Genomic DNA, 12,102 nt, shown 5'->3' with positions numbered 1-12,102 from the left:
GCAGGATCTTTCTCTGGCTGCAGCGATGTTGTAGATTTGATGTTTCGCCGGATTCCTGATATTCACGGTACATTCGTGAAATGGTCGTACGGGAAAATCCCCACTTCATCGCTACCTCGGAGATGTTGCGTCCATCGCTCGTGCGCCAACTATATCATCACGTTCAAACTCACTTAAATCTTTATAACCTGCCATTTTAGCAGCAGTAGCTGAACTAAGAACTCCTCCAGACACTTGTTATCTTATGTAGGCGTTGCCGATCGCAGCGCCGTATTCTGCCTGTTCCCATATCTCTGTATTTCAATAAGCATGTCTATACCAGTTTCAAAAAAAATGGCTCTGAGCACTATGGGACTTAACTACTGAGGTTATCAGTCCCCTAGAACTTAGAACTACTTAAACCTAACTAACCTAAGGACATCACACACATCCATGCCCAAGGCAGGATTCGAACCTGCGACCGTAGCGGTCGCGCGGTTCCAGACTGTAGCGCCTAGAACCGCTCGGCCACTCCGGCCGGCTATACCAGTTTCTTTGGCACTTCAGTGTATATATGTGTGGTCTTTGTTCTGTCGGACATGTCCGACAGAACAGGTATCACACAAATAATAGTTTATCTGTCGGACATGTCTAACAGTACATATCCTCCATTCATGGCCATTGTACATTCCGACGGACCAGGGCAATTCCAGCAAGACAATGCGACGCCCCCACACGTCCAAAATTGCTAGAGTGGCTCGAGGAGCACTCTACTGAGTTTAAACACTTCCGCTGGCCACCAAATTCCCCAGACATTAATATTATTGATCATATCTGGGATGCTTCGCAACGTGCTGTTCAGAAGAGAAATCAAACCCCTCGTACTCTTACGGATTTATGGACAGCCCTGCAGGACCCAAGCTGTCATTTCCCTCCAGCACTACTTCAGATAGTAGTTGAGTCCATGCCATGTCGTATTGCTGCACTTCTGCCCGCTCGCGGGGACCGTACACGATATTAGGCAGGTGTACCAGTTTCTTTGGTTCTTCTGTGCATATTGTATATCTGTAAGCGTGCCTACGTTGATAACTTCCGTGTGGATGCGCAACAGGTTTCGTGCCTCTCGCTGTAATACAGGATCCGCTGCGATCAAGTAGGTGATTGGACAGCGAACACTAAGTCAACCTCTCGCGTAATGCCGAAGAACCGATTTCGCGTCCCGGTCCGGCACAAATTTTCAGCTTCACCATCGAATTATTTCGATGCCCGATTGCAGCTGCACGAGGTCTCTCCTTGAAGGGGGAGAAGGGGCTATGTAAACTAATGTTCATCCAAATGTTTTGCCTAATCAGACTAATGGTGAATAGCCGGGCGCGGTGGCCAAGCGGTTCTAGGCGCTTCAGTCCGGAACCGCGCGACTGCTTCGGTCGCAGGTTCGAATCCTGCCTCGGGCATGGATGTGTGTGATGTCCTTAGGTTAGTTAGGTTTAAGTAGTTCTAAGTTCTAGGGGACTGATGGCCACAGATGTTAAGTCCCATAGTGCTCAGAGCTATTTTCTCAAATGGTGAATACAAATGTAACAGTTGGGTGGTTGATTCGGGGGAGGGGACGAAACAGCGAAGTCATCGGTTCCATCGGATTAGGAAAGGACGAGGAAAGATGTCGGCCCATCCTTTTAACCAAACCATGCTGGCATTTGCCTGAAGCTATTTAGGGAAATCACGGAAAATCTAAATAAGGATTTCCGGACGCGGGACTGAACTGTCGTCCTCCTGAATGCGAGTCCAGTGTGCTAACCATTGCGCCATCTCGCTCGGTAATGCAACATTTTCATATTAACTTAATACGCATCTGATCCTTGTAAACGTACAAACGCAGTGGAAATTTAATATGATATTTAAAATTTAATATAAATGGGCATGTAGATGATTTGTGACTACTGGAGAAGATGCTAATATACACATTTTTATGCTGTATTCAATGACATATCGGATATTTTAACGTTATGTACATATAATGAATAAGAGTGCTAGCAAATCGTCGTGGTTTTGCAAACATGAAAATACTACTGTATTATTGAAATGCGGTGAGTTTTATTCTCAAGATACAACTAAATTAGAAAGTATTCACTACATAACAAACTTTGTTCTTGGCGGAATAGAAAAATCAGGTATGAAGAAGTTACTAACCAAAGTTAACGAAATCTAGGGTCATTATAGTTGTGTATTCAGAGAAAACCAGGTATGTCATTCACAGATAATACAGAAAACACAACAGAAATTCTTAAATAGATTTGCCACGAAGGTGGTGGTTTTGCAGAGTGAAAATAAAAGTGAAAACTTGTCAGACCTAAACCAAATATGTATCTCTTACGTTATCAGGTAAAACAATAGTCATAGCTTGTAAAAGTCTCTAAGGTCGCTAGCCAGCATGTGGTATGGAAATCCATGACTCAGTAATATTTTGTCTTACTGGACGTTAAACACTCAAAGAGGCTCAACCAGTGGTATATTGTCAATAAATTAATCTCTAAAATTGACAGTTATGACGAAAAATAAGAAGCGATATGTAGACCAGGTACGAGGTAAATTCTTGCCCTTAGGCACGCAAACAGACTCTCGCCCGTGTATTTCATCCCCAGCGGAGACGAAGCCTGTGGCAGGCACCGTCCCAGTAAACAGCCTCTCTCTCGGCAGGCAGAACGCGGAGTAAACACTCAAGGCACGAGCCAGGCAGTGTCCCAGAGACCAGCCTCTCCCTCGGCAGCCACCACACCGGTTGTCTTACATCGAGTGCTCCAAGCTACCCACGGGGCCGGTGAAACAAACCTCCAGAGAGATTGGCACAGAACTGCCGCATGAACTGCATGTGTAATACTACCCTCTGGTTGTACTCTTCCATCTTTCGAAATTTGAGTGAGAATGGGGGAGATGGAGTGGATGGGTGTGAGCGACTTATAGCGATGGACTAGTGGGTGTGAGTGAGTTACAGTTGGGGGAGTAGGAGTGCATGTGAGAGTGAGACGTGAGTTGCTTGTTAAAAATGGCTCTGAGCACTATGGGACTCAACTGCTGAGGTCATAAGTCCCCTAGAACTTAGAACTACTTAAACCTAACTAACCTAAGGACAACACACACATCCATGCCCGAGGCAGGATTCGAACCTGCGACCGTAGCGGTCGCGCGGTTCCAGACTGTAGCGCCAGAACCGCTCGGCCACCAGCGGCCGGCGTTGCTTGTTAAAAAGAGCGCGAATACGTTCGTATGCCAAAATTTTTGGGAAAATATTTAAAGGTGCTGAGGAATGTAGTATGAGACAGCTGGTACCCCACTTTCCAGTCAGAGTCTTTTAAACCATGAGCATATTAGCCTTCTATGTGTTCCGATAGGAGCATTTTCCCGCTCGTTTCACTGCCACGCACATCCGACTCACGAACGTAGGTCACGAGAAAGAAGTCCAACAGCTCTACGATCACTTGGCCCATTAACGGAAGAGTGAAAGGAGATGACCACAGGCATACCTAACAAGTATGAGAAGACTCACTGAAAGAGATGATGTGCTCTGATCCGTCGTCATGCTGGCTGGAGGCACCAAAATATTGCTGGACCCGATAGGGTTGCCGGTCTGGTACAGAAAATAGGTAGATACTAGATAAATTGCGACAGCAGTAAATTATGTGCGTGCGCAAGAGCGAGCACGCATATATATATATATACTCCTGGAAACGGAAAAAAGAACAAATTGACACCGGTGTGTTAGACCCACCATACTTGCTCCGGACACTACGAGAGGGCTGTACAAGCAATGATCACACGCACGGCACAGCGGACACACCAGGAACCGCGGTGTTGGCCGTCGAATGGCGCTAGCTGCGCAGCATTTGTGCACCGCCGCCGTCAGTGTCAGCCAGTTTGCCGTGGCATACGGAGCTCCATCGCAGTCTTTAACACTGGTAGCATGCCGCGACAGCGTGGACGTGAACCGTATGTGCAGTTGACGGACTTTGAGCGAGGGCGTATAGTGGGCATGCGGGAGGCCGGGTGGACGTACCGCCGAATTGCTCAACACGTGGGGCGTGAGGTCTCCACAGTACATCGATGTTGTCGCCAGTGGTCGGCGGAAGGTGCACGTGCCCCTCGACCTGGGACCGGACCGCAGCGACGCACGGATGCACGCCAAGACCGTAGGATCCTACGCAGTGCCGTAGGGGACCGCACCGCCACTTCCCAGCAAATTAGGGACACTGTTGCTCCTGGGGTATCGGCGAGGACCATTCGCAACCGTCTCCATGAAGCTGGGCTACGGTCCCGCACACCGTTAGGCCGTCATCCGCTCACGCCCCAACATCGTGCAGTCCGCCTCCAGTGGTGTCGCGACAGGCGTGAATGGAGGGACGAATGGAGACGTGTCGTCTTCAGCGATGAGAGTCGCTTCTGCCATGGTGCCAATGATGGTCGTATGCGTGTTTGGCGCCGTGCAGGTGAGCGCCACAATCAGGACTGCATACGACCGAGGCACACAGGGCCAACACCCGGCATCATGGTGTGGGGAGCGATCTCCTACACTGGCCGTACACCACTGGTGATCGTCGAGGGGACACTGAATAGTGCACGGTACATCCAAACCGTCATCGAACCCATCGTTCTACCATTCCTAGACCGGCAAGGGAACTTGCTGTTCCAACAGGACAATGCACGTCCGCATGTATCCCGTGCCACCCAACGTGCTCTAGAAGGTGTAAGTCAACTACCCTGGCCAGCAAGATCTCCGGATCTGTCCCCCATTGAGCATGTTTGGGACTGGATGAAGCGTCGTCTCACGCGGTCTGCACGTCCGGCACGAACGCTGGTCCAACTGAGGCGCCAGGTGGAAATGGCATGGCAAGCCGTTCCACAGGACTACATCCAGCATCTCTACGATCGTCTCCATGGGAGAATAGCAGCCTGCATTGCTGCGAAAGGTGGATATACACTGTACTAGTGCCGACATTGTGCATGCTCTGTTGCCTGTGTCTATGTGCCTGTGGTTCTGTCAGTGTGATCATGTGATGTATCTGACCCCAGGAATGTGTCAATAAAGTTTCCCCTTCCTGGGACAATGAATTCACGGTGTTCTTATTTCAATTTCCAGGAGTATATATATATATATATATATATATATATATATATATATATATATATATATGTGTGTGTGTGTGTGTGTGTGTGTGTGTGTGTGTGTCAGATCATAGTAAAGAGATACTGTGAAGCCACACAAGACAATATACTATTCAACTATCCTCCGAAGGTCACTGACCCTAACATTATCATAAGCAATCGTAATAGAAATATTAGTATTAGTATCAGTGTAACAAATTTTCAGCAGCAGAGGCTGAAAATACCGCTACAGTTGCAAGGTTCTTTTATTTAACATACAACCGGTTTCGGGCTCTTATATGCCCATCTTCAGGTGTTGTAACTTGGTGCTGTGACCCCAAGCGCCGCGGTGGACGTGTACAAGATGCGGTGTGCTACCAACGAGCACAGAGTATGGAGCATTTTCATCAGTAGTACTTGCTGTAGAAAAATCTAGGTGGTGGTAGCTGTAATAGGGCCTATTTTTACTTGTAATAACTGTAAAGTTTGTTGTTGTTGTAGTACTACAAGCTCTGTAACAGTACTAATAGCGGTAGTTAAAAGCTAAATGTGAAAGTAGTCAAGGTAATATGATATAACGAAAACCTACGACCCTTTTTCTGTCACAGTAAAGGAACACATCTGACTAGAGCTGCTACGTGTCAGTAGTAGACAGCGTGGGGCAGGGCAAGCGAGTCGCTTTTGGAGTACTGTTTACTCTTCGTAGTTACTGTGTCTCTTAACACATATTCATAAAGCGAATATCTCACGAGACTAATTTTCGACAGCTCTATGGAATGGACAAATAAAATTCTGCTTTAAAAAACATTTTGTCTACAATGCAAACAAATCGACGCTTTCAGTTGATTCTGGGCGTCGAGTGAAAGACGTGATAAACAGTATTTGTCTGGGTTGAACCAGGTTCTCACTGCAAAAACTTAATTGCAAGTACGTGCCGAAATAAGAGAGAAAGTGCGCCTGAGGACACGTAGAAGAGACACCCGATATATACAGGAGTTGTACAAAAATATGAATCCCAGATATGCGTGCTTGAACATAAATGCAGATGCTAGCCATCTGCGAGATTGCGACGTTTTACTTGACTACGAACAGTACCTGTGCAATGTCCTTAATATGTTTCAAGTGTCATTCGTGGTCTGAACAGTATTCTGTGTAGTTGTGAGTCCATTATGTCGGGGCTAAGTGAATTCGAAAGCGGGCTAATTGGTTGTGCTACTATTGTGTGTGCTTCCGTAACCAAGATAGCCGAATTTTTTGGTGTTTCTAGAGGTGCTGTATCTAAGATTTACACCGCGAGCAGGGAATGCGGGAAAACAGCATCCACTTAGTCACAGTGCGGCCGAAATTGTGTGTGGAGTGAATAAGAGGACACAAATTGCAAAAGTCACTGTAGAACTGACTATCGCACACACGAACCTTTTCAGCACCAAAGCAACACTAAGGGCTCTCCATAAGCTGGGAACTGTAGGGTAAGATGGAATTCCAAAACCACTCATCAGTGATGAAAATGCAGCAAGGGGAAAATGTGGTGCCGAGGCCACAAAACCTAGAGTATTCAGCTGTAGAAGAAAGTCGTTTGGTCGTATGCGTTTTGTTTCACATTGTTTCCAACTTTTGACCGAGTTTTCGCCCCAAGCGTAAAACGTGGCGAAGGTTCAGAAACGATTTGGGCAGCAATATTGCATTTCATGGGCCCCATGCTTACTCTGCAATATCGCATTACTGATAAGGATCATGTGAGCATTTTGGTTGATCTAGTCCATCCCATTGTAAAATGTTTGTTCCTCAGTGGTGATACTGTGTTCGAACGCGACAGGACCCCTGTTCATAAACTTGGATTGTCCAGGACTGGTTTTGTGAGCGCGGTGGTAAATTACCGCATCTCCCCTGGCCATCACAGTCGCCAGGTCCTAATATTACTGACAAGGGAACCTCCCCATCGCAGCCCCCTCAGATATAAGTTGGCACAGTGGATAGGCCTTGAAAAACTGAACACAAATCAATCGAGAAAACAGGAAGAAGTTGTGTAGAACTATGAAAAAAATAAGCGAAATATACAAACTGACTAGTCCATGTGCAAGATAGGCAACATAACAGAAAATTGTGAGCCCAGGAGCGCCGTGGTCTCGTGGTTAGCGTGAGCACCTGCGGTACGAGAGGTCTTTGGTTCAAATCTTCCCTCGAGTGAAAATTTTTTATTTTCAGACAATTATCGAAGTTCAGGCACTCACACATAATCAACTTCGCTCTCCAAAATTCCAGGACATGTTCAGATTTGCTTGGACAAATGCAGGATTTGACGGTGTACGCACGGAAAAATTTGAAAACGTTAAAAACATATGTTTCGACAGAAGACAGGGAAAACTGTGCTACTGTGAAACTGTTGCATTCATTTGTTGCAGTTTATGTGACTAACTCTTATGTTTTCATCACTTTTTTGGGAGTGACTATCACATCCACAAGAAAACTTAAATCGGGCAAGGTAGAAGAATCTTTTTACCCATTCGCCAAGTGTACAAGTTAGGTGGGTCGACAACATATTCCTATCATGTGACGCACATGCCGCCACCAGTATCGTATAGAATATATCAGACGTGTTTTCCCGTGGAGGAATCGGTTGACCTATGACCTTGCGATCAAATGTTTTCGGTTCCCATTGGAGAGGCACGTCCTTTTGTCTACGAATCGCACGGTGCGGTCGCCAAACACAGATACTAAACTTATTACAGTGAACAGAGACGTCAATGAATGAACGGACAGATCATAACTTTGCGAAAATAAAGAAAGCTCAAGCTATCCACGGGACCACCGCGCTTCTGAGCTCTCAAACTGCTGTGATGTTGCCTATCTTGCGCATGGACTACTCAGTTTGTATATTTTGCTTATTTTTTCATAGTTACACACAACTTCTTCCTGTTTTCTCGATTTATCTGTGTTCAGTTTTTCAAGGCCTATCCACTGTGCCCACTTATAACTAAATTTGAGGGAGGTGCGATGGGGAGGTTCCCTTGTGAGGCTTTGTGTTCTACATGGAGAGATGAGTCTGTGATCGCTATCCACCTGCATAAACGTTGTCTCAACTTGCCAGTATTTTACAGGAAGAATGGTATGAGATTCCCTTGAAAACCGTACACGACCTTTATTTATCCATTCCGAGACGACTGGAAGCCGTTTTAATGCCAACGGGTTTCTTACACCGTATTGGGCAAGATAATGTTTTGTGATTTTGGTGTTTTCGTATTTTTGTCAACGAGAACTCCACCGACAAACTTTCAAAGGTTATCAGGGACACCTTCTGAGAATTTTGGCGTAAGGGATAAATATTCTCTGGCGGTTCGTTACAAAGTGATAATCTAAGTATGATTCTTTCGGTTTGTTAGTCCCATCAGCTTTTCTTCTGTGAAGATACCTTCATATCAACGTAAATGGCTGTAATATTCAGTCCTTCTAATGCGGAAGGATCCAGTTTCCTGTAGGCGCCTATTCACTGATGGAAAAGTACAGTGAGTTCGCAGTCTCTGCAGGAACAGCTACCGAGCGAGGTGGCACAGTTGTTAGCACACTGGACTTGATTTCGGGATAACGACGGTTGAAACCCGCGTCTGACCATCCTGATTTATGTTTTCGCGTAATTTTCCCAAATCTCTTCAGGCAAATGCCGCGATGGTTCCTCTGAAAGAGCACAACCGACCTCCTTCCCCATCCTTCCCTAATCCGATGGGACCGATGACGTTTCTGTTTCGTCCCCTCCCCCAAACCAACCAACCAACCAACCAGGAACAGCTCAGAATAGCGTTTCTGCCGCTCTGCCATCGCAGTCAATGAATCCACGCAAAAGGCCCACTCTTCGTCGCTAGATCTATCCTTAATCCTGTGTGTCACCGCTAAAGAACGACTGGCATTGCCGGAAAAACAAACCCGAGCAATAAGCGAGCTGTGCTGAATGCTAGCTTGAAGGCGTAGACTAAAATTGGCATTCCTGTTGTCAACGGCAAGTATCATGAGCGAATGGAACACCTTTTTTTCTAAACAGGACAAAGAGCACATACCGTCGACCTTTGCACTGTTGTGCACTATTTTCAGTGAGCAAGGAACCAAACGAAATGCAGTAACCCTGAAACGAGCCACCGGCGACCGTGGGGTCCCTAATAAGAAAATACTCAGAAGGTATCACTGAACAACTTCTGAAAGATTGTCGATGGCGTTCTGGTTCGCTCTGTATATCGTGAACAGCTGCTGATAAATTTGTAGCCCCATGAGGTTGTGTACAGAAGACGCAGTTTTGTATAGGAAAGTGACATCGCTAAAACCTTCTTTGAAAATGCAGACAATCTTCCAGATGATTAGTGCCTTGGGAATATATTCGCAGCTAACTCTGAACACAAAAAAGTAATGTAATGAACGCAAGTAGATGAAAGGGTTCTACATCTTTTGACTACACTATAGGCCACCACTGATAAGTTCAAGTTTCTTCAAGTAATTGTCCAGAATGATTGAAGACGGAACGACGACCAGAATTTTGCTGACTCAGATTTATTGGAAGAATCCGAAGAAATTCACACTCGAGGGAAGTCTCTTAGACGATCATAATGCGAACAGTTCTTGAGTATAGAAAAAATTCAGAGAAGAGCTACGTGATTCGTCACGGATTTGTTTGGTCAGTGTGAGAACGTCACGAGCTGCAGTGGGCGACGCTATAAGACAGACGTTGTGCGTTGCAGAGAGTCTTTCTCTCAAAATTATGAGAGCCTACGTTAGACTACGAGAAAAAAATATTACTTATCCTAATATACATCTAGTGTAACGACCACAACGCCAAAATTAGAGAAATCACGACTCGTACAGAGAGATGCCGGCAATCTTCCTTCTCGCGAACCATCAGTGAATGGAACAGTAAGGTTGCACGCTATTTACCCTAGCCCATACACCGAGTGCTGGCTTAGCGACTGTACATGTAGTAACTGGCCTACGAACAGGTCTTCTGACGGAGGAATTAAAGGCAATATAATCTCATGTTCGCTATTAGAATTTTCATCGTGTATGAGTCTTGTTATAATTGTTGGTGTTTCTAGCAAGATTGCGTTATATGACTTTTTACCTAACGTCATTGCTGATAGAGTCGGCGAAGAGATATGAAGTTGAGTCCTGTTCGGAAGGACGGGAGCTCAGTTTCCCGTCAGGCCAACAAGGTATATGTTATCCGCGATCTTCTCAAAAACGTTGAAGGTGACTAAGGGTTATTCCCTCGACAGGGCACAACTGACATCCTTCCCCATCCTTTCCACACTCCGAGCTTGTGCTCCGTCGTTAATGACCTCACTGTCAACGGGATGTTGGACCCTAATCTTCCCTTTTCTTTATTAATGTAACTGAAAGAAGACACATTATTACTTATCCACCGGATTGACGATTGCGGTCCTCTGCACAATATGTCCACGGTTGGTCTAGGTTCGCGGCAGTCCTAGACTGCACACACAGCGGAGCCGACATCCTACGATTCAGCCGAAGTTCTACATACGCACAGGCTGTCTTTAAATCCTGTATGTGTGAGGTCTGACTGCTGTCGACTTTATCATCTCACACTTTCGAGATGGGACAGTGATCGATGGAATTCAAATCTGTTTGTCTTCTTTGTATGATGGTCCCATCGGCAGCAAACGGAGTGCGATAAGTCCATCACTTTTGGTATGAAAGAAGAACTTCTTCTATTTCGATTACTGAATATTTCCTTGCTCGAAACAGAAAGGTAACATTTACTTAAAACCCTGATTATTTTGAGAGTCTCTTTTACTATGTGACGTGATGTTCAAAGTGCACAACTGGAGTTGTTATGTATCATAACCAAGCTATTAGTGGATTATTTACATGTGAAGATGGCAGTCAACTGTCGAAAACGATAAAGTAAACATTTGAATTATTAACCGATCTTGATGTCATAAATTATTATATAAACTGATTATTTTATATACCTAAGCGGTCGGACTCACAATGTCAAAATTGTCATTAGATTTTCTCAGTTGACTTCTAGCGATTACTATGGAGAATTATATCGGTTGCATTGTGGCCATAGTCCTAGACATGGTCGCCTTCTCGGTTACAAGGACAGCGTGAGCCACTGTTGGCAAAGCGGCGCTATACACTCCCGAGTTCGACTCCCGGTGCCAGCCACGCCCTTCGGCGCACGTTTGTTCTCGAGCCGACGCCGCCTCGGGCGTTCCGTAAACCATCGCTCTCCGAGGTATAAATAGCGGCGCGCTGCCAACAATACCTCACCGTCTGGCTGGAGTCCAGACGACGACCATCACTCACTCCACCTGACGGAGACGACTGGCTCGCCGTCGAAATGTTGACCAGAACAATGGAATGAATCTTCTGTTCTGCCTTTCGTAGCAGGAGATACGTATTAAATCAAAAAATCGTGACTAACGTCAAAATCAGAGACTAAGTGGGTAAACGCAGAATTACGATTATTGTCGATAAGCGTTACACAGTAGTTATTAAACTTTTAAAGAAAATCGTGCAAAACATGTGTGCTAAAGCGAATCGCTTTATCGCTTCATCATTACCTTCATACGCAGGAACCGCTACCTTGGTATCCCACGCATAAAGAGTCATGGCGTCAGATCAAAAAGACGTCGGGAGTAAGCCAAGCTACATTACAACCGGCGGAGAAGGCTAATCTTTGCAGATCAGTAAGGAACACATTAACTGCCGGAACATTCGCGGTAAAATACCAAAATTAGGTTCGTTAATTACAGGTAGTATAATTTCTACTTAGTACTAGGAACGGGAAGCTGGCTAAAACTGGACATGAATAGCAGCGAACTCCTAAATTCAGACTGGAATATATACTACATCAGGAGGATAGACTATACTCTAATAGTGGAGGCGTATTTATCGCGAAATAGAACTCTATAGTATCTAGTGGCTTTCTCACAGATGCCTAATGCCAAATAATCTTGGTGAAGGTAAGCATCGATGATGTGT

General features: G+C 45.5%; 1 protein-coding gene across 1 annotated transcript in view; it reads left to right on the top strand.

The window, feature by feature from the left end:
• LOC126249359 (sine oculis-binding protein homolog) overlaps window positions 1-12,102 on the top strand; it is a 296,311-nt gene that overhangs the window by 85,055 nt on the left and 199,154 nt on the right. The window lies entirely within an intron of this gene.

Source organism: Schistocerca nitens, chromosome 3, assembly GCF_023898315.1.
Source record: "Schistocerca nitens isolate TAMUIC-IGC-003100 chromosome 3, iqSchNite1.1, whole genome shotgun sequence".
In the NCBI taxonomy this organism is placed as follows: Eukaryota; Metazoa; Arthropoda; class Insecta; order Orthoptera; family Acrididae; genus Schistocerca; species Schistocerca nitens.
Note: the sequence above shows the minus strand (reverse complement) of the source record. Positions and strands in the feature narration are given on the sequence as shown.